The sequence below is a fragment of the Mastomys coucha genome, unplaced genomic scaffold, assembly GCF_008632895.1.
Source record: "Mastomys coucha isolate ucsf_1 unplaced genomic scaffold, UCSF_Mcou_1 pScaffold1, whole genome shotgun sequence".
Taxonomy (NCBI): domain Eukaryota; kingdom Metazoa; phylum Chordata; class Mammalia; order Rodentia; family Muridae; genus Mastomys; species Mastomys coucha.
The window spans coordinates 61908962-61931054 of record NW_022196891.1 but is presented as its reverse complement, the minus strand read 5'-3'; the positions used below and the strand labels follow the sequence as shown (position 1 = coordinate 61931054).

Below are 22093 nucleotides of genomic sequence, written 5' to 3'. Positions count from 1 at the left end.
AACTGAACGCGCTCTTCTTATCTGCTTACAATTTCTCTTCCTGGGTGATCGAGCTACGAGACTGCTGGCTGGCGGTCCTCCGTCGTCCCATCTCTGCGGCTATTAGCCACCGGGGAGTCTGTCCCCGGGCAGCGGCGAGGCCTGACGCCCGGGCCAACGCGCCAGCCGGGCTAACAGTGCTCGCCAGCCTCGCTACCAGCCGCGGCTCCGCCTCTCCCGCCTCGCCTGCCCGCGGGGGTCGCGCGCGGGTGCTGGGCCGCGTCTCCCGGCAGCTTTTTTTAAATTTAATTTTATTCTATGTGCACTGGTGTTTTGCCTCCATGTATATCTGTGTGAGGATATTGGAACACCTGGAACTGGAGTGACAGACAGTTGTGAACTGCCACGTGGGTGCTGGGAATTGAACCTGAGTCCTCTGGAAGAGCATCCAGTGAGCTAAGCTAGGCAGCTTTCCAAAAGGGAAATGTTACTGACAAATCCACTGAAATTTTTTTTGTCAAAACATTTTCTCTCATGTATAAATATGATTATCTTATTTTATGCCTTTAAAACATTTGAGTATTTTATCAAACGTTACACTTTTTTAAGTATACATCATAATCCCAGTGTGGAGGAAGCTCAGATGGGAGTGGAGCAGAGCAGAGAGAGCTACGAAGTAAATTCTGGAATAGTAATATCCTGTCTCTATAGATTATATAGATTAGATGATAGATAGATAGATAGGTAGATAGATAGATAGATAGATAGATAGATAGATGTTTTATACAGAGCCTCATACCAAACTGGCCTAGAACCCTCTACATAGTCAAGGGTAAATTTGTACTTTTGATCCCTCATTTCCACCTCCTAATTGCTGGAATCGCAGGGGTGGACAACATGCCTCTTTTTGTTAGGTGCGAGGGATGGAATCCAAGGCTCTGTGCGTGATAGGTGAGCGCTCTACCAACGGAGCTACCTCCCCTGATTCCAAGGTCTTTTGCTTCCTTGAATGTTCTTATTTTTGGAGCCTTTACTAGTTTTTAAAGGTAGTCAAATCCCTCAAACCAGAAGGAAATCAGGGCTTGAGATCAGTCAGTTGGAAACTATCAGCCAGAAGAACAAGCACATCCCACTTTGATCAGGAAAATTAAAAGATTTTTCCAAGAATTTCTATTTGTAAAATATTTTCCAAAGCGAGGCCCAGTGGCAGGAATATTTTTGGCAACAAAGCAGCAGGGGGCTGAGAACCTGGTCTGTACCAGCTCTGCTAACTCCAGTGACCAGGGCTGGAAAATCTGCCTTAGAGAATGATGTACTGAAATGCCGCGGACGGGGTTTCTCACGGGGTCCCTGTTCCACGGGACAAGGGATTCTGGCCAGGTGGGCACGGGATTCGGCTTTGACAAACAGACTACACACGGGTGGTGTAAAATCTGAGTGTATTTCTTTAAAAATGGCATGAGGCTTTTACAGTCATTACAAAAGAGAAATAAAAAATCTGGCAGCTAAACAGTTGAGGTACCTCTGAGGCTATCTAAAACATACTGGGTCTAAAATAGCAGCTATCTCCTCTGAACTGGTGCTGCATCCCCCGGGCCCAAGTGCTCTGGGCCTGGGGGACTGCAAGAGATACATGAATTTGAGTCCCAGCCCATCTAAGTTCTAGTGCTAGACTGCATGTGAGTCCAAGTCCTTCTTCCCCCAGTCTTAGTGCTAGACTGAAGTCACGTAGGGAAGCGACCCCCACATCCAAGGTCACCTGACTTCTAAAAGCCAGGTGTAGAGCAGGAGGAAGAGGGGTAGAGCCCTCTCTGTTGAGGTATTCTTATGCTAATTCTTTGGTTCTTGCTAGAGGCAGGCAGAGGAGAATCTCGACCTAACTCTTTCAGCTAATGTCTTAGAGTGAGAGAAACCTTTCAATTACTCTCTAGTATTTAAAACATTAAACTAGGATAGTTGGAAACATTGGTGAAGGTCAGAAAGCAATGTCCGAATTTTCTCTTGCTAGCTGTAAGAATATGATATCTTGGTGAGTTCCTAGCACACAAGTGCGAAGACATATCTGGGCCACCTCTGAGTTTGGGGTGCCAGGCAACAATGCGGAGGCAGGAGGCTGACTTTCCTTGAAGTTTTCGCCTCAAATACCGCCATCACGCAAGTGTGCGTGGCACTGAAACTCACAGGGCTCAGCCCATGTAAGAATTAACATGTGTGGGCTAAGCAGAAGCGCTTTAGCCACTAGAGCCTGCTCCTCGGTACCCAGGGCATGTAATGCTGCGACACTGGATGGTCCTTAAAGAAGCTGAGAACACCTTGGGAGGAAGAGATGCTGAGGCTCAACATAAGCTGCTATCTCCACCTAGTAAATCTGAAAGACACATGCACCTGGCCAAACTAATGTATCCTAAGGTCCCACATGGACTGGTTCAGAACCTTTTTGAATGAGATGCCAGGAGCATTTGGGGCACAGGGCTTGGCTGACTGTTTTAAGCCTGGCAATGGGAAGGCTTACAGATGTGTATCTTATATAAAAACAATACAGGGAGAATCTCAAAATAAACCTGGCAAGAAAAAGTCAGGTGCTTTTAAAATGAGTTTATATTCCGTGATTACATTTATATAAAGCTCTAGCAAGTGCAAGCTAATCTATGCTGACAGAAAGCAGATGCTGCTTGCATGAGAGACAAAGGCAACGATTATAAAGAATACATAAATATATTTACTCTCTTGACTATAGCGATGGGTCATAGGTGTTTACATACATAAACCTTAACTAACTATTTAGTTTGGATATGGAAAATATCCTGTGAGTCAGCTATATATCCATGAAAAAGAGACTGAGATTTTATTTGACTTACAGAAATTCTGACTCTGGAGGTTGAGGTGGAACCTGGGCATCATGACGATCTTTAATCTTAATCATTTACTCAAATGATTAAGGATATATACCCAGGCTGAAAGTATGGGACCTTCTGAGCCACAGTGAGGTGTGTCAGTGAGACTGAAGGGCATTGAACTCATCATCGCACAGATGCAAGCCAAACTCCTCTCCCACCACGTATAGTTCCTTTGGAGAACATGGGCCCCATAGTTCAGCCATAGTTCTCCTACGGAGCCAATTGCCGCTCTGTGGGTGGTGGGTCTTTTACATTCTGAGAAAATCTATCACACCTGGACATAATTTAGTTATTTGGTTGGTTGGTTTGTTTTCAAGCTGCCAGGTAACAAACTATTATAGTTTCCAGCTGCCAAGCCAATGAAGGTGGCTGCTATGACCACCTCTGCAGGTTTAGGTTCCCAGGTGCCCACCGAGGCATCCTACCCCGTGTTCTCCTCAATCAATAGGCTTTCATGACAAGTCAAGCAAAACCCAACAGAGTATCATGTTAAATTCCCCAGAGGTACAAACACAAAAGAATGCAAACTACTACCAAGGTCAACTCTATTACTAGCAAGAAGATATGTTTACATTGGTAGTTGAACATACCTTTAATCCCAGAACTCAAGAGGCAGGGGCAGATGGATCTCTGTGATCTTGCAGGCCAGTCTGATCTTCGCAGGGACTTCCAGGATAGCTAGGTCTACACAGTGAGATCCTGTCTCAAAAAAGAAAGGAAGGAAGGAAGGAAAGAAGGAAGGAAGAAAGAAAATTTTCACATATTTCTATTTTGTATATTTGTAATTAAAAAAGTAGGCCTATAGACCTTTTGGGTTAATAGCTATATAGTTTCAGTTTAAAATACTTTGAGAAATTTATGTGAAATTTTGAGTTCTTGCTGAGTTTATCAGAATGTGGCAGAATAATTTTAGGAACCAATATTTACATATTTGTGGATCTAAATTTATATAAATATTGAAGTACTTTAGAAAGTTTTGTTTCTTAGTAAAAGTAGTTTGTCTGCCCCATTCTTTGGTTTATAGATACAGATGAAGGGAGAGCAGTTACCATAGCTTAAACTATTTTAAATTATTCCTCTTTATTTATGGGTCTTTAACAAGTAACTACTGGGCTCTGCTAGACTAAAAATGGACCTATACATATAAGCAAAATAGAGCTAACAACGCTTTTACGACTTTTACTTTACTAATGTCTTTTTTTTTTTTTTGTAGGGTAAAGGTTTGGTTTGATTTCAGTTTTGGTTCTTGGGACACGTTCTTGCTGTGTAACTCGGGCTGGCCTCAGATTTGGAAGTCTGCCTCACTCAGTCTTCGAGTACTGGGATTCTAGGTGTGTGCTAACATGCAAAGCCAGACTGTTAATTTTCTTCGTGTGCATGTGTACACTGTGTGTATGTGTATACATGTCCACATGGAAGAGTGCACATGCATGTGGAGAACTGAAGTTGACATCAAGAGTCTTCCTCACTCCCCACCTTATTTTTTGAAGTAGATCTGTCAGTTGAACCCAGGGCTTGCCGATATGGGCAGTCTCACTAGTTAACTTGCCGTGGGTATCCCCAGTCAGTTGAACCCAGGGCTTGCCGATATGGGCAGCCTCACTAGCTAACTTGCCGTGGGTATCTCCAGTCTCTAGAATTACAAGCGGCTGCTGGGCCTACCCAGCATTTCTGATAGTACTAGGGGTCTGAACTCTGCTCCTCACACTTGCACGATACATGCTACCCACTGAGCCATCTTTCCAAACCTAGACTAATCTAAATCTAAAGGTAAACTTCTGGATAGGTTTTTCCCCCTATATTCAAGCTATAATCTTCAATTATATCTAGAAACTTCTTTTTACATAAGGAACTACCATTGAGTGTGTCCAATGTTGTGTTGAGGAAAGGTGAAATTCTATGTGGAAAAAGCAGGAGGATGGGGATTGTGGGTGGCCAAGGGAGTGCTTAAGGGTTAGGAATAGATAAAGCAAAGACAGGCTATGATGACTGGGTGCAGGGGAGAGCCACAGAGAGTTTGGCCACTCAACAGAGGTTAAGGATGAATACTGTGAAGATGAGACAGGAATCTTTCTTTCTCCTTCTCAGAATCCAAGGCCAGAAGCCAAGAGGGAGCCCAGCCTGTCGGAGGAACAGAAAGCTCTTTAGTGTCCACTCGGCGGACAGTGAAGGGAAGGCCTACTCTCTCTGAATGGCTGAGTTTCTGGGAAATGGTAAAGTAGACCAAGTGTGGTGTGACGGAGGACCTGAAGACCTACTCTGCAAAGTATTCCCTTTTCAACATGTCCTTTGGCTCAATTATTTTGTGGGAGGAATCATATGTCTTCAGAGAACAGACATTTCAGTTTCCTGGGATTTAACTCCTCAAATAACCAAGGCTTTAGTTCGGTGTGCCTGAAACCTAAACAGACGCTCGGCAACTGGACAGCTCATCTTTGGCAAAACCCTGAGGTCACCAGCCTCTGAAACAGTGTGATTTGTCCGTGGCATAGGACCACAGAGGATCTACGGCAGAAGGGATCCCATCTCTCAGCGTTGCCATGGGGACTGCTAGCTGGGTTAACTGGATGCTCTGTGGAGAATGATTCTTCTTTTAAAGAGAAAATAGCTTCTATATTCCGAAGACTAAATGGTGGAGCAGGTAAGTAGAAAGTCTAGGAGAGCAAAAAGTGGGGAGCCATTGAAAATCTCCAGGAGCAGCCTCTGGTTAGGAAAATGGAGTCATTTAACCCACTCACAAGGGTGAGATCTCCACCAGAGGATGTGGACTTTTCTCAGTTAATATCTGTATACACAGAAGGGTAGACATGAGATTTGTAAGGCTCACTTGTAATTCCATCAGCTACAGCCTACAAATAACTCTGAGCCACCTCACATGTCTCATGGGTCAGGAATAAGCCAGAGGAAGAGAGACCCCAGAAGCATTTCTTTCGAAGGTGTTAGGAGCACTCTGAAACAAAGCCATTTGTAAGCAATGCATGAATGCATCTGAAAACCTTTTCATGCTAGGTTTTAAGAACATCTAGGCCTCACATCTCCGAGCTTGCCTGCTGGCTGTCCTGCTGTTAGGACTTCAGACCTTATCACCAAATCTCCATAAAACGAATGTCCGAGTGCATTCCATCAATAGTTAAGATTTGATTGCCTTTGATGTTCCCAGAGGTAGCTCATCACCCATGTGACACTGAATGGAGCTAGATGATTGGGAGATGGCAGCTCAGCCCCGATCTCTGCCCAACACCAACGGCAAGGGTTTTAGGAGTTCTATGAACTATCATGTCCATCCAACCTTCCATCTGTCCCTGGTTTGCCATGACACGTTCGAGCAATGACTTCCCGAGTCTGTGCCATCTGTGAAATGTGGGTAACAGATCCACATCCACTGTCTATCCTTTGTCCACCCTCCCTCCAACTATCCCTTCTTCTTCTTCCTCTTCCTCTTCCTCATCTTCTTCCTCTTTCTCTTCTTCTCCTTCTCCTTCTCCTCCTTCTCCTTCTCCCTAAATCAGAGAGACAGTGTGTCTGTAAAGGGCTTTGAGCTCCTTGGAGATAGAAGCTCTATAAATATAAGCTGTTATCACTGTCACCATGGAAACACACTGTGCTGCATTCCTACGTGTGCTTAGCATAATTCTGACCTTCTTGCCTGCCGGCTATTGAGCATCAGTGCTTCTATAGAGCTGTGTGACCAGGTAGAGGTGGACACCCCAGATTGAACTTGCTTACTGGTCAATTCTTCTTCATGTCACTTCTTAAAAAAGGTATTGTCCATCTGTTTGCTAAGTAGTAATCTAAGGCTGGTGGAAGGATGCAATTTATGACTGGCTTAATTTGCAGTGCACCCATCCTAGGACCTGAGTTAAAAACTGGGTTTGCCAGGGAGCAATTCTAATGAGCTTCAGGCATCATATTCTACACATTTCCTAAAGCTGTCCCAGTCCTGACTCCTTGACTTCAGAACTAAGGTTAGAATACCTTGACGGTGAAGAGGATTACAAGTCTGCATCTTTATACCCAGGATTGGCCCCTGGAAAGAACTATGCCACTGCCATCACTGTCTTACTGGGCCTAGCACAGTGCCTGCCATGTAGCCAATGCTTTGCAGAGCTTTGCCAACAAAGTGAATATTTGAATGAATAAGTGGCTGTTCTTTCCCATTACATAGCTGAAAGTGGAGCTAAGACAAATGCATCCAGTGTTAAGTGGGACTAAAGAGCCTGGAGTACATCATCTCTTCTTGAGGTTTGTCGGACTTCCCACCCCGCTAACAAATACAGGAATAGCCACCCCCATACACACACACACACACACACACACACACACACACACACACACTTCTAGTATCATGAGCTGTCCTGGGAAAGCCAAAATCCTTATACAGAACGATTTAGAATAACAGTTTCACCTTGGCCGAAGCTCTAAGGCTGGCTTTCCAAGGGTATAACCTGTGGAGTTACGCATTCCCAGCACAGAGCACCTCCAGGCTCTGTTTAGTGCTAGGTTATCATCCTCTTGGGCTTTAAAATTATATGACAAGTACCTCGCATTTCCATTTCGCACCATATAGTTGGGTTTGCTTGGCTATCCGTGGTCCTTGAGTGGTTTTTCTTCTTTCACATCTTGTAATCCCTCTTCGTGAACAAAGGGATCCCACCACCTTATTCTGGTGGGATGGAAACATCTCCCAGGCTTGTAGACTAAGCTCTAGTGAGTGCATTATTCAACACAAGTAGCTTTCTTCACACAAAGTGGCAAGCTGACACAATGGAGCGAGTGTGCATTTACCATTTCCTGAGCTGTCCTGTGTATACTTGCTGTACTAAAGCTATTTCCTCCAGACACGGCGTGACCATAGGCCTTCCTGAAGAAGAGTTGTGGCGTGACCTGTGGAGTATCTGGCCACATCACAGCCACATCAGCAAGGTAAGCAGAACAATAGGGCAGGAGGCTAAGTGAGCGGTGATGGGAACGTGGCTGTTGACCTTCCTATGGAGAAGGGGGAGGCACCCATTCAGACACTGCTCAGGCACCACCTACATTCTACTCACTGTTTGCCCTTGGCCCTCAGCCGCCCGTGATCTTGGGGAACTGGGGGAGCTGCTACAGAAGAGGTAGAAGGTTGGTTATGTGGAATTGTTGCCATGGCAACGGGCTTTTGTGAACCACGGCCATACTATTGTAAGGCTTTGTTTTGTTTTGTTTTGTTTTTGGTGATGCCACTGCCTTTGAGTTAGCCATACTCTGTGTAAGCAATGCCAAGAAACTTACTGGTCTACCAAGCTGAACTTGGGTGGAATACTTCTTTTTCTGGACTGCTGGCATGCTAGCTGGGGTGAATAGATTTTTTTTTAAATGTCTCCCCAGAAAAGCCACTCGATATTTAATGAGCTTGGGTGAAATAATAGGGTGAAATAGATAAAATTATAATCTCATGCTATTCAGTGAAGAAGGAAGGGTGGAAAGGTAGGGGAGGGACTATCATCAGATGGATGGCTGTTATATATGAGGTACTGCTAGGTGCTTTCTATCTTCAAATTAAGTGGAAAGCAATTAGCAGAGAAAAACAAAGCCTAAGTAATTGCCCAGGCCACTAATAACTAAGAGGTGGGCGTCAGAATCTGTTTGTCTTGTTTTTTAAAGTTTGGGCTCAAAAGTTAATTTCAATATATCTCGGTAAAGAAGCTTACAGTAGAGCCACTCATCCTTTTACCGCAGCATAAAAGAAAAGTTCGTGTGGCCTTATTTTAATTATATTTGTTTTTTAATTGCTACTTTAAAATTTTTTGTTTTTTTTGAGAAAGGATTTCTCTGTGTAGCCCTGGCTGTCCTAGGACTCGCTCTGTAGAAGAGGCTGGCCTCGAACTCAGAGAGAGATCTACCTGCCTTGGCTTCCTGAGTGATGGGATTAAAGGTGTGGAACACCATTTTCTGGCTTTCCGTCATGTTCTTTATTTGTGGACAGAGTCTTGAGGAGGAATGGGGACTACCAAGAACAAATTCAACCTTTTAATCAAGATAGGACTTTGTTCTGTGAAACCTTACAGTGTGACAGCAGGAGAATGCATTGTCTTCTCACAACTTCCCTTCAGTACTAGATGGAAAAGAGAGAGATTGTGGTCTGTGTTTGAAGGGCTTAGCAAGGTGGAATGTAGATGTGCTGATGACTCTGTCTGCCCTGCAGGGAGGCCACCACCACAGGAGGACCTGAGAGCGGGGTGTTGGAAGGACAAAGGACCTCACTTCTAGGCTGTTATGAAAGGAGATGATTGCTCTTTTCTTGGAGCCACTGTGTATTCGGGTTGCTGGGAACCTCAACTTAGTCTTAACTACACAAGAATGATGGGCCCATCCATGGAGGAAACTGCCATTGAGCCAGTGTCCAGTCAGTCCATTCTGCTGTCTGAGGCACCCTGAGGCATCATAGGCTTAGACATACTTCTAGGAACATCTGTAGGTCCTGTGGTGGGGGAGGTAGCTCCAGAAGCATTTCAGCCAGTGCAGAGGTCGTGAGCTCTGTCCTAGCCTACACAATGTCCAGTATGCTACACACTGGAAGTGCAAGATGTCACATTCCAATTATAGCATAGAAGAGTTCTGCTTGCACCTGGCCTTCTTAAATGTAGAATACCTTTAACTGAAGGACTTGTTAAGATGGATGGCTACCCTTCTGAGGCCCAAGAATTAATTCTAATAAATTTCTAGGTGCTTCTGTTGCTGCTGGTGGTGGTGATATGGGGGGCCAGAGTCTGAGATCCTTTGGCACATGCTCTGTACTGTCTGGGCCTCCTGGAAGTCTATAGAGCACGTGATCGGCAGTCGAACATTAACCGAAGTCTGAATGCCAGATGCTAACGAATACTCGCTGTTAGAGTATTTTGGTATATTCAAAATACTGGGATGCATCTCCATGCTGTAGCATGGTGAGCAAACAAATACATAATTTACTTAACAAATCTCAGTGCTGATTTGGAGTCAGGCACTGAGAACCAGGAGGTACAAAACAGACAGAAACGCTGGACTTTAAGGATCTTAAAGGTGAGCGGGGATATCCCTTACCAAACTTCGGCTAAGTCCTCTTACATCAAGGAGCTCAGGTTCTCACAAGAACAATATGGTATAACTGTCCTGCCTGTCTCCAAGATGAGACCAGGGAGACCCAAATAGCTCAGTGATTTTCATAGCACCCCATGCCAGTGTCCCCAAAGCCACTTTGTCCAGCCTCGAAGTGAATATTCTAGGATAAGTCTAGAAAAGGGACTTTTCATTGAAATCTCCTGCGCCCTGTCGATTAAGGATTTCTTTTCCGTAGCTATAACCGCAGAGATCTCTTAAGGGACCTTTCATTTGAAGATCCCAAGAGCTGAGATGGGTGGAGCCTGAACTGCAAGAAGACAAAGGTTAGCGCTTGCCCACACCCACTGAACACCTGGCCAGGCAATTTGCTAGTCAGAGCTTTGATGTCTAGAGGGTTACTTTGATCAGCAGCTTGGCAGGTACTCAGCGGGCCCCTGGCTAAGAGTGATAATCCTCTCTTCCCTTTTGATAAATGTTGCCTAGAGAGTTCCTGAGTTCCAGGCACTGTGCTCAACACTGGGACATTCCCAGGTGAGTGGGACTGTCCTTGCTCCCAGGGAGTTCAGTATTTAGTCTCTGCTGCTGCTGCTTCTTGGTTGTCCCCTGGGTCCCTCATTTGAGCCTCTTTAGGGGTATAGTGGGGTGGTATTTTCGTGTATAGGTTACAGGTCATCATCCGGGAAGCTGAGGCAGGAACCTGGAGCAGGAACTGAAGCAGAGATTATGGAAGAATATTGCTGAGCGGCTTGTTCCCATAGCTAACTATCAAGGGGTTATTCTCCTATTCTGGATGTCTCATAGTTTACATTTTTATCTGTATTCAAGATCACAGCCAACATCTCAACGTATGGTAGTGTTTTGTTTGATTTTAGTAGAATTATTAAATAATAAGATTGGAGTATATAGTGAGGTAATAATACAGTGATTGATTTTTAAAAGAGAGATACCAGCGATGGGGGCCGGGAGATGGATTAAGAGAGCAGTTGTTGCCCGAGGAGGAGGAGCTGAGCCGGACTATCAGCTCTCACATCTAAGCCAGGCATGCACCTATCATCCCAACACCTTGGAGGGCAAAGACTAGAGGATGGCAGGGGCTTGCTAACTATCAGCCTATTCTAGGTTCAGGGAGAGACCTGTCTCAAGTGAATAAGATGCTCACCTCATGTGTGCACGGGAACATTCACCTGACCACAAAACACACTTTGTGCAGAAAACACACCCACACACAATAAATAAATAAATGGATTAAAATATGAAAGGAAATGATAGTGATTATCCAAGATCTTGAGTTCATTTTTTAAAAACATTTATTTTTTAAAAACATTTATTCAGTATTTAACATTTAAATATGTATGGATGAACATATGGGAGTCAGAGAGGAACTTGTGGGTGTTAGTTTCCTCCCTCAACCATGCGAGTCCCAGGGATTGAACTCAGGTCTTCGTGCTTGGCAGCAAATGCCTTTACACACTAAGCCACCATGCAGACCCCTTAATTTTGCTTTTTTGCATTTACTTTATTTATTTATATTTATTTGTGTGTGTGTGTGTGTCTGTCTATCGAGTCTATGTCAAGGGCTACATGTGGACGTATGGAGGTAATTGGTTAGAGTCCTTCCATCCTGTGGGCTCAGTTGCCAGTCCGTTGAGATGATTTTTTTTTTTTTTGTTTGTCTGTTTTTAAGGAGCTGGGTCCCAGGGCACTGAGAGAAGGTGGGTGGGGCTTGGGGGCGGGCTCTCCAGAAGGTAGAGAGTCTTGGATCTTTAAAAGATAAGAAATAGCCTCCAAGGCTGCAGGAGAGGCAAGGCCTTAGGAAGAGGCTTTGGAATTGAAGGGGAAAAATGGGCGGGGTGGGAGTAGGCAGTAAAAACCACACAAATGCTCTGTGTGACTTGCTGTGATCCTCTTCTGTGCCCTTTGTTTTTTGTTTTTTTTTTTTGTTTGTTTGTTTGTTATTTTTATGAAGCAGCACATGAGACCATATATATGGCCAACTTCTTGCTTTTGGTTTTTGGTTTTTTTTTGTTTGTTTTTTGTTTTTTGAGAAAACAAAGACTAACATTTCCCAGTGGACTCGTTGAAATGCCTTTCTAAGGTAACCTTATGTAGACCTTAGTAAAGTCTGGAGCCCTGAAAATCAGACTCAGGGCTCCGGAGAGGACTCTGTTCCTGATTCATAAGGCCCCAAGTTAAGAACACCAGCCTAGGGGAGATAATAGGCTACCGAGAACAACCAAGTCCACTTTTTTTTTTTAATTTTTTTTTTTTATTTCAATATAAGGTTTCCCTGTGTAGCCATTGGACAGCCTGGAACTCACTCTGTTGACCAGGCTGGTCTTGAACTCAGAGATCCACCTGCCTCTGTCTCCCAAGTGCTAGGATTAAAGGCATGCGCCACCACCGCTTGGCTCCAAGTCCACTTCTTTAAACCCCTCTCTGTGCAGCAGTGTTAAGTGAATCTGCAGGGAATGCAATCTATCCTCATGCTGCCTGACTCTCCAGCCTCATATTTAACAGCTGCCTTCAGACTTTCCCTGCTGTTTTCACATCTCAGAGTGCAAAGCTGTCTGCCACCATCCCCTTTGTTTAAGCCCAGGTAGCTCCTGAATGCAACAGCCTTAATCCTGGCTCCTTCTTAAGGTGTTAAGGAGTCTCCTAGCTGTATGTCTCCCCACCTTCTCTCTTACCCTACAGTGGGGCTCCTCCGATTTAGCAGTTAACAGTGTCCTTTAAGCACAGTTAACTGGGCTTTGGTTCAGATGCCTAGCATGTAGCCTTTTCTAACATGTATGAGATCCTGTGTGTTCAGTCCCCAGCACTACCACAAAATTATTTTAAATAAACAATCAAATGCAGTTACCTAAAAAGCTCGTTCACATGCTGATCTCTAAACTGCAAACATCTATTTGTAAAAGTGGGATAGAGGTCAGGGAGCTCAGACAGGCCAACCGGAAGCAGACTGCTCATCATTTACACTGGGAACCCATGCAGCTACGTGAGGGTTGGGGATGAGCCATAGGAATGAGCCAGGATTAAGGCTGTTCAAGGGAAGCAGCTTCATTCAGTAGGCCCAGTTAACTGCAGGCACACTATGTGTTCCCGCAGGGTACCGGAATGAATGGCGTGAAACTCGTTCTTATGAATTTAGAGTTTTGGCAAATATGCACACAAGGGAGTGCAGAAAGACAACAGTGACAAGTTCACAAAGAATTGCACAGTGCCCAGGGAAAACCTCTGACTCAGACATTCTCCCCACCTCCACCCCCAACCCCAACCCCAGAAGCCAAGGTGTCTGTGCCCAAGGCTCTGTAGGTGTCATGCAGCCTAGAGAAAAATTTGACTATTCCAAATATGGAGGACCACGGGAAGTTTAGAACACCAGAGAAGCTGACAGAAACGACTAGTGTCTTCAGTCATCCATGTCCATCGTTGGTCAGTTCTCATGCTGGCTTCCAGAGTTCTCACCAATGCCCCTACCCTTTTAGAAGGCTAGTGAAATTGAAGAAACATCGATTTGCTGAATGCAGCTATTAATTCACAGCTAAAATGCATGCTGCTTAAGACCCTTTGTCAGTTACGCAGTTGACACTTCAGCTGGCATTCCGGGTCGGAGTAGATCACACATCCTGCGTCATTGCATCCGGTGCTAAGAATGGACAACAGCTGTCTAAATCCCAGAAGCCCCCAAGGACGCTGGCAGAGACTGGCATTCGTGCTGCGAAGGGAAGGGAGGCTAGGACATCCACAGGGCTGGGCGTGCCAACTGGCCCCGTCAGTGATGGTGCCCGGTGCCGTATGCATCTTGCTTTCTGGTGTCTCTTCAGGATCCTGCCTGGCTGCTTCAAGAGCCACCTTGCCTGACCTCAGCAGCCTGGACCCCTCTAATAGAATGTATGGGATTATCTTACAACAAAAAGAAAGAGATTTTTTTTTTTTTTTTTTGTGGAAGATTAAAGTGTTAGACAATGCTTGTCTTCCTGGGGCTTGTATTTTTAAAAAGTCTCGGTAACACTATAGAATTAAGGAGTCCATCAGAGACTATCAAGTTTTCTTATCTCCTTCTGGCCAGGCAGTGATGGAACTCCGCATTCTTAGCTGAAAATGGTGCCCAGAATGAGGACCATACCTCTTAGCTTCTCAGTTTCCTAAGTGTTGCCCCGTGGCCAAGCTCTGACCAGAGGGACGAAAACAGAAGTGCCACAGGGCAGTATCTAGGACTGTTTCTGTAAAGGGTGGTTGATGTTCATTTTCTTCTTTTTTTTGTCCTTCCATCCATCTAGAATATAATGACTGGCGGCCTAGACACCATCTAGGACTACTAAAGCAAGAGCCACGGAGGAGGGATGGTAGAACAGAAAGGCGGGACAACGCCTGAGAATCTAGTAGGTAAAACCATTGGCTCGTGCCATCAATTTCTGAACTTGTGGAAGGAAAATAAAATCTGACATCACCAAGGGCTCTGCTGATTTGGACCTCTGCTATTCATAGTTAAACACACGCTAACCTATAAAACCACAAGGCCCTCCCTCCCTCCATCTCCCCCCATCCATACACCCTTTCTTCCCTTCTTCCTTCCCTCCCTCCCTCCCTTCTTTCCTCTCCCAACAGTCTTTCTGTCTTCATACACAGCAGTTTGTTTCTCTAGGCCAACCCAAGATGAATCCCACAATGGAATCCCTGAGGCCTCTGAGAACAGCAGAACCGCAACTCTCTAGTCATACACCTCATCTGGCCTTCCTCCATTCCTCACCTGAAAATTAGCCTTCTTCTTACAAATCTGGTGATGGTGGTGAGCCATATGTGTGTGTGTGTGTGTGTGTGTGTGTTTGTCTGATTACTGATTGATGGAGGTGGGCAACAGGACCTCCTGGGTAGTGTCTCACTGAACAAGAAGCTGTCGTGTTTTCCAAATACCTGTCTGTAAAAGGCGCCTGCTTCTCTATGAGGTTGCTAGGAGTGGTACCATAGCAGGATAGGTATGAAACACTGTTACCATTTATTAATGAGAAAAAAAAAGTGTTAAGGAGCTGGTTTAGCGAGATACAAGGACTGCAACATTCTCTCTGCTTAAAAGGACTTGCTACTTGATTTAGTTGTCATCTACTTGATGCAAATTATTTTGCATTTTCCTGTCTCCAAGTTCTTCCTTTTAAAGCCAAGTAAAAGCAAAATTATCTTGTTTTCATCACCTCTCCAAAAACTAGGCACATCAAGCCGGGCAGTGATGGCACATGTCTTTAATCCCAGCACTTGGGAGGCAAAAGCAGGCATATTTCTGAGTTTGAGGCCAGCCTGGTCTACAGAGTGAGTTCCAGGACAGCCAGTAACATACAGAGAAACTCTGTATCAACAAAACAAAACAAAACAAAACAAAACAAACCTAGGCACTTCAAAATTTAATATTTCTATAGTGAGCTAGAAAGGTACAGTTTCTTAAAAAGAAAAAAAGGAGGCACGTTAGAGGTGGTATATGTATATGGGAGGCCCTTTGTTCTGTGTCAGCTTACCTGAGTGGCTCAGCAGCCATTCAACCCTGCAGGATTCTCAGTGCCTTGGCTACATGGGAGGGAGGAACCCAGGCCTCATGTAGAGGCTTAGGTTTCCCAGCAACCTATCACCTGCTAGGGAAATGTACCCTGAGCCAACCTGACTCCTGCCCAGAGTCCAGACTGAAAGTGAAGCCAAGCCAGCTAGCAGTGGGAACTGCAGCTGCAGGACCATGAGAAAGGCGGGGCCATAAACATTATAGGCATCAGAAGAGGACACAAGAAGTCAGGGATACAGTTAGAGGGGAACGGCAACATTCGGGTGGGACACAGCCAGTCCTATCATGGGTGAATTCTAGAATTTAGAATAAGTGTTAGCTTCTCTGGACATTCCATTTCTTGGAACCAGAGTAGCTTCGTAAGAAAGGCAGCAATAGGTAAGGATCTGTGTGGAAGAAAACAGCAGATATAACAAAGGGAGTTAGATACCATCTCACAAGGACTGAAGAAATGCCGGCTTCCTTTTACAAAAAGTAAAAATGAAGTGAGCATGGTAGAGCACAACTTGCACAGACGTGTAAGTTGTGCTCTGCAGAAGCAGACACAGGTGGCTGTATGTTCAAGGCCAGCCTGGTCTATAAAATGAGCTCTTGGCCAGTCAGAGCTACATAGTATAACCTTATCTCAAAAAACAAAACAAAACAAAAACAGAAAACAAAACAAACAAACAAACAAACAAAAAACCCAAGGGGCTGGAGAAATGGCTCAAAACATGAACAATATTTTATGCTTTTGCAAAGGATCTCCGTTTGGGTCTCAGCGTCTATGTGGAGGCTTACAGACACCTGAAACTCCAATTTCAGAGGATGCAATGCCCACTTCTAGTCTCCCTGGGCACCAGGCATACATGTAGTGCATATACATGCATGCAAACACTCAAACATATACATAAACTAACTAAATATTTTTAAAATATAAGCCAAGCCAGGTGAGGGTAGTGGTGCACAGCTTTTATCCCAGCATCCTGGAGGTAGAGACAGGCAGATTTCTGAGTTAGGGGCCAGCCTGGTCTACAGAGCGCGTTCCAAAATAGCCAGGGCTACACAGAGAAATCCAAAATCTCAAAAAGGCAACAAACTAACAAACAAACAAATAAAAAATCAGAAACCAAACCAAACCAAACCAAACAAACCACAAAAAGGAGTTACAAAAAAAAGAAAGAAAGGAAGGAAGGAAGAAAGGAAGAAGGAAAGAAAGAAAAGAAAGGAAAGGAAAAGACGGAAAGGAAAGGAAGGAAGAGAACCAAACCCAAATATTGTAAACTGTGGGGCTGGGAGGGTGTTTTCCATATATGCAAAGATGCACAAGGCTTGCTGTTTTCTTCTTGTTCTTGAGAAGAAGAGACTAAGATTGAGCAGAAGCCACACGAGCTAGGATTCAGCTTAGAATTTCCCAAGCACAGGATGTTTTGCTTAGGGAGCCTGTAGATAGGGAGTTGAGAGTCCCTGGAGGATAGCTGACCTGTTCCAGTAGATAGGAGTTTGAACCAGGGGACCTCTATCCATGAGCACCACCATTATCTTCTAGCCTTTGTCTGAATCTGCAGTAAGAAGTTGAAGATTAAGTCGACAAAAAGAGACATTCTCTTTTATCTTTGGAAGACTCCAAAGTCTTTGAGGTTCAAAAAAACCAAAGAGGGTCCTAAAATACCCCAGCTCTCCCTCTTATTCACCTTTGTCTCCAAAATTTTTTCTAGAATGCTTCTAGAAGAACCTTCCTTCTTCTTTAGATTACCCTCTCAGAAAGAAGTCAACTGTTGACTTAAAAAAAAAATTAAGTTTATGTGTCTGTCTGTTGGAGGTGTGTGCAACTGAGTGCAGAGACCTGTAAAAGCCAAAGGCACTGGCTCCTGCAGAGGAAGCTGGAGTTTTAGGCCATTGGGAGCGGCCTGATGTGGGTGATGGGCATTGAATTCAGGCTCTCCGGAAGGAGAGCGCGCTGTTCTTAAACACTGAACCACCTCTAGCCCCTCCACCACTACTGTCTTGTAAACAGATGGAAGATTCTGGAAATGAATTTATATATATTTATTTAGAGAAAGGTATCGCTCCTGCGTTAAAGCAACCCTCCTCACTAACTGGGGCTACCTTGACTCTACTCCTTACCAACCCTCATCCTTACTTCTGACGACTGAGTCTACACAGGCTAACGACTTTATTTTTAAAGCTGAGAGATGTCCTTTTTTTTTTTTTTTTTTGGTGCAAATATTCTAAAGGAATTCAATCAGTTCACCCCTGACTGGGGGTACTGGGAGCAGCTTAGGTGGCCCAAAAGCTCCCGTGTGAGTTGGTACCAGTAACCCAAGGGTCTCCCAAACATGCGGGTGAGTCATGATTCCTTGGCGACACCTCTCATGTCTGTTTTGCCAGAACAAGGCCAACACCGTTCTCTATGTGTTGTTTTCTCTCTGTTGCGGCCACCTCCATCATACACACGCAAGATGGAAGGAGATGGAAAATCTTAGCTTGTCTTGCTACACAGATGTCTTATGGATTCATCAGTTAGGGAACAGAACAGTAGAAAATTATCTTCCAGTTTCCAAGCCAAGCAGCATCCTGGCACTCTTACTAACAGTAAGAAAAATAAAACTTTCCAAGGAAAAGGTCTCTTTGGGGTTTTGAGACATGGTCTCATGTAGCCTAAGCTAGCCTCAGACCCACTATGCAGCAGAAGATGACTCTGAACTTCTGTTCCTCTTGTCTGACCTTCTGGACTATTGGAATAGTAGAGTTTTGATCATTAGGCTTCGGGGTGTCTATTTGTTATTTTCATAGTTTCCTCTTATATGTCATAGATTCAATTTCAGACATAGGGATATAGAAAAGTGTCAGAAGGACCACAAATGAAAGCAGTGGTGGACAGTGCCTATTAGTCTCCATTTGCTCATTCAAAGTGTCTGAAACCAGAGCTGTCTCAGAGAATAGTTTCTCTAGTAACCATGAAGCGTCCATTATAAAGCATAGTGACACCCTGTGGATGGATCAGGAGTCCTTCTGTGATGGATGGTGAGGGTACTCAACCCTGCCTCTTGTCCACTTACAGTCCAGCCACGTTGGCCTGTCCACAGCCTTTCCCAAGCCCTCCAACTGCAGAACTGTACATCCCAGCTGCTTTCCACACAGCCTGCCACCGAGCCATTTTCTTCTGCAGCGCACACAGCTTCTGCTGCCAGGATGAGTCACCTCACAAACTCATCCCCTCAGCCCCTCCACTCAGTACTTAAAATACTCTGGGGCTAGCTGAAAAGAACCCCGCTGTGTGTGAGCACGTGCGTGAGTGTGTGAACCTGGGGTTGGCAGCTCAGCCTTCCGCAGCCTCTGCAGAGCCTGAGTACATTCTGTTTGCCAGAGGGCTTTAGAGAGCCGACTGCTCCAGGGACTTCTGTTTTCGGCTCTGGTTCTCTCAAGCAGGCTGCCAAGTCGCACTCTTCCCTTTGCGGGTACCTCCATTTTAGTCTCCCTGGTTTGGAGCTGAAGAATCTTATACATGTTGTCTCTGTTCAGTCTCTTCTCTCAACCCCGTTTCTGGATGACCATCTTGCTACAGTCAGATATATCTGTCTCATCCCGCTTTTTACCTGCTGGACCCTGTCTCTGCCCCCCAGGTAAATGCTGTATCAATTACAAATGCATCTGGCTGTTTTCTGGAGTTGGAATCTGTTCTCCTCACTTGGATAAAGCCCCGCCCCGCTCAGTTCTTGGCTGTCAATTCTGTTTAATGCTTCACCTCTGTCCACCCACACAGAATATTTAACCTTGGGCAGAACCAATCATAGGACACAGACCCATCTCTTTTTCCCTAGCCAGCACAGAAAGAGGACTGACAGTTGTTCTCTCCTCAAGCCCTTCTTATACTGAACTGAATACTCTTCCTGTAGTGGACTTCCACAGGTACGGAGGGAACAGCGCTCTTGGTTCCTGATGGTCCACACCCAGCTGCGCACTGCACCTGCTGTACCCCTCCCTCTGGAGAACCACACACATTCCGATTTCAACCTGCTGGTACAGCACCCTTCACACAAGGGGCCCTGGAACAAAAGCCCAGCCCAGTACACTCCAAAGGGACATTATGTGCTTGAGTTATTCATTACTTGAGTTAGCCGAGGTCATAGAGCAGGAAGCACGTTGGGAAGAGAGGGAAAAGGTGGCATTGAGGGTGGGGAATTAGTCAGGGTGACCTTCCAAAGGGAACTCCGAGTCCTGGTTAAGTATCACAGTAAGATGGTCAGTCATAAAGTCATACCAAGAGCCTCAAGGTTAGGCAAGGTCACGTGGAAGGAATTATAGTTAAGCTAGCTACTTAATAGCTCTTGCTATGCACTAGGCACTGTGCTTAACGCTTTCCCACATCCTTCTTTTAATCCTGGCTACAATGTATCACTCTAATTTTACAGCCCTGGGAACAGCCCTGGAGAAAAAGCGACTTGACCGAAGTGGAGAAGCTGGCAGGCCTGGAAGAGAGGACTGTGAATCCTTCTCTGTCTCACCTTTCCCAGGGCTGCTCTAGATGGCAAGATGGTGAAATGCACGAGACAGCTCCAGATGGTGGAGACTGGCTGGGAAGGTGGAGCTTGAGGTGAGCCATGGACAGAAATGGTTCCCACATAAGTGGGCTGTGATCATGTTCTCCTGTGGCACCACCAGCTCTGGGTGGGAACAGGGATGATTCTAAGGAACCCGGGTGGCGGGGGGAGGTTGGGGTAGCAGGGGGATGCTGCAATGGCCCTGCAGTCCTAACCTGTGTGGTGGAGCTGGGAAACTCACCTGAGAAGGGGAGAAATCTACCCAAGGAAGACCAGGCAAGGGCAAGAAAGCAAGCTTGTATCCCACTACCCATTTCCAGTAAAACAGGTATTTATCACACAGGTTGACAGCTAAGGTGCAACACTTTAAAAACATAATAATAAAGGAAGTTCTGATTTAAAACCTGCCATGATGAACTCTTTGCAAAACATTTGAAGTCCACTGGCTATGAGAGATGGGCACCGCAATAGCCTTAAGAGTCCTCCTACTCTCTCTCTCTCTCTCTTTTTCTTTCTTCCTCAGATTTGCAGTCCTCCTGTCTATCTCCACACTAGGATTGTAGGCAGAAACCATCAAACTCCAGCCAAGCCTCATCCCTCTTGAGGCTTACCTTATACCCTACTCTTACTCCTTATGTTTTTTTTTTTTCCTGATTCTGCCCACAGGGTTTCCTCCCTTTTAGACTAGTGAGCCAGTGTGTGTGTGTGTGTGTGTGTGTGTGTGTGTATGTATGTGTGTGTATATATATATATATATATATATATATATATATATATATATATTGCCAGTGGTCTGGTCTGCTGGAAACCCCTCCGCGATGTAAGTTCTGCCTAGAGACAGTGGTATAGAATCTACAGGTACAGTCTCTTCCAATAGCTTACCAACCACAAACTTGGAGCTTTTCCAAAATAAACGCTGCAGGGGCAGAGCAGGGGTGACTTCTTTCTCAACACGCTGCTCTCCCAGTTGTCCTTGACACAGAGGGGCGGCAGCCCCCGTGGACTCGGTGGGCCTAAGTTGCTACTTCTTTCCTGAACTTTGGAAATTTTCAGGTTTTCTTCAGTCTTGCAAGTGGAATTAATGAGAAAAGGCTCATTTTGCATCCCTTCGATCTTGTCCTTGGGCCTGCAAGGTTGACCTTGAAAATGGCCGGGTGCCTTGGGAAACCATCTCTGTGTTGGGAAGGTCTTTGATAAGAAGCTAGCTCTTTGCATAACTGGCCAGGTCTCTGCAGGGACAGGCTTTTCTGCAGCCACTGCAGAAGCCTCGCCATGTTTTATGCTGTGTCATCACCATACGAGCTGTGTGGGAAGCTGCTCAGGGGCTCGGTGGATGAAAATAAGAGTGATTTTTCAGTCAACAAGGATGGAAGGAATGGGAAGCAGGTCATGTCCAACACTGTACTCTGCGACATCTTGACACGTGAGCCAGGTCTTCCCAAGTGCTCTGTCATTCCAAGAAGTCTACAGTGTAGGGTAGGGGTGCCCCCAGTGAGATAGAACAGTAAGCCAAGGGAAATACCAGCCACAGACCTGGGCCAGGAGAGTCTTAGGTGGCTAGGTCACGTGCACAAATTGTTCCCCGGGGTCTAGACTGGCAGGAGCCACAACCGGTTCCCAGCTACAGCCCAGGGTGGGTTTGGCAATTGTCCGGATTGAGGTGGTTCAGGCCGCCCACAAGAAGCACAGACCAGGAGTCAGGAACGGAGGCTGCCCGCTGGGCTGGCCTGCAGAAGAGGGACGGCCCGGAACTGCAACCGCAGTGGCAGAGAGTGCGAGGGGGCGGCAGGTGCACAAGCAGAGAGGCGGAGCAGAGCTGGGCAGAGTCACTAGCGACCTGGAGTGACCTTCCCCCACCTAGCCAGGGCCTAGGGAAGGTGGACTCTGCAGTCAACCCAGACCTGGAGTACGGGGGTAAAGACCAGTACGAGGAAGGGGTTGGGGTCTCCGAGGCTCCCAGAGAGCGATGCAGGTTCAGGCCACAGCACAGGCGAGCGCGCGGGAGGCGAGGGGTTCTCCAGACACTGCTCGGGGTGGAGAGAGGGCCTGCAGAGCTGCGGGAGCACTACTCACCC

The 22093-nt window shown here is 45.7% G+C and overlaps 1 long non-coding RNA gene across 1 annotated transcript; it reads left to right on the top strand.

Moving 5' to 3' along the window:
- The first annotated feature begins 6507 nt into the window (after positions 1–6507).
- Positions 6508–14405, top strand: LOC116102756. The gene is made up of 4 exons (XR_004123268.1): positions 6508–6637; positions 7715–7799; positions 10186–10273; positions 14231–14405. It is a non-coding gene; the product is annotated as an uncharacterized LOC116102756 (long non-coding RNA).
- The last annotated feature ends 7688 nt before the right edge of the window (positions 14406–22093 follow it).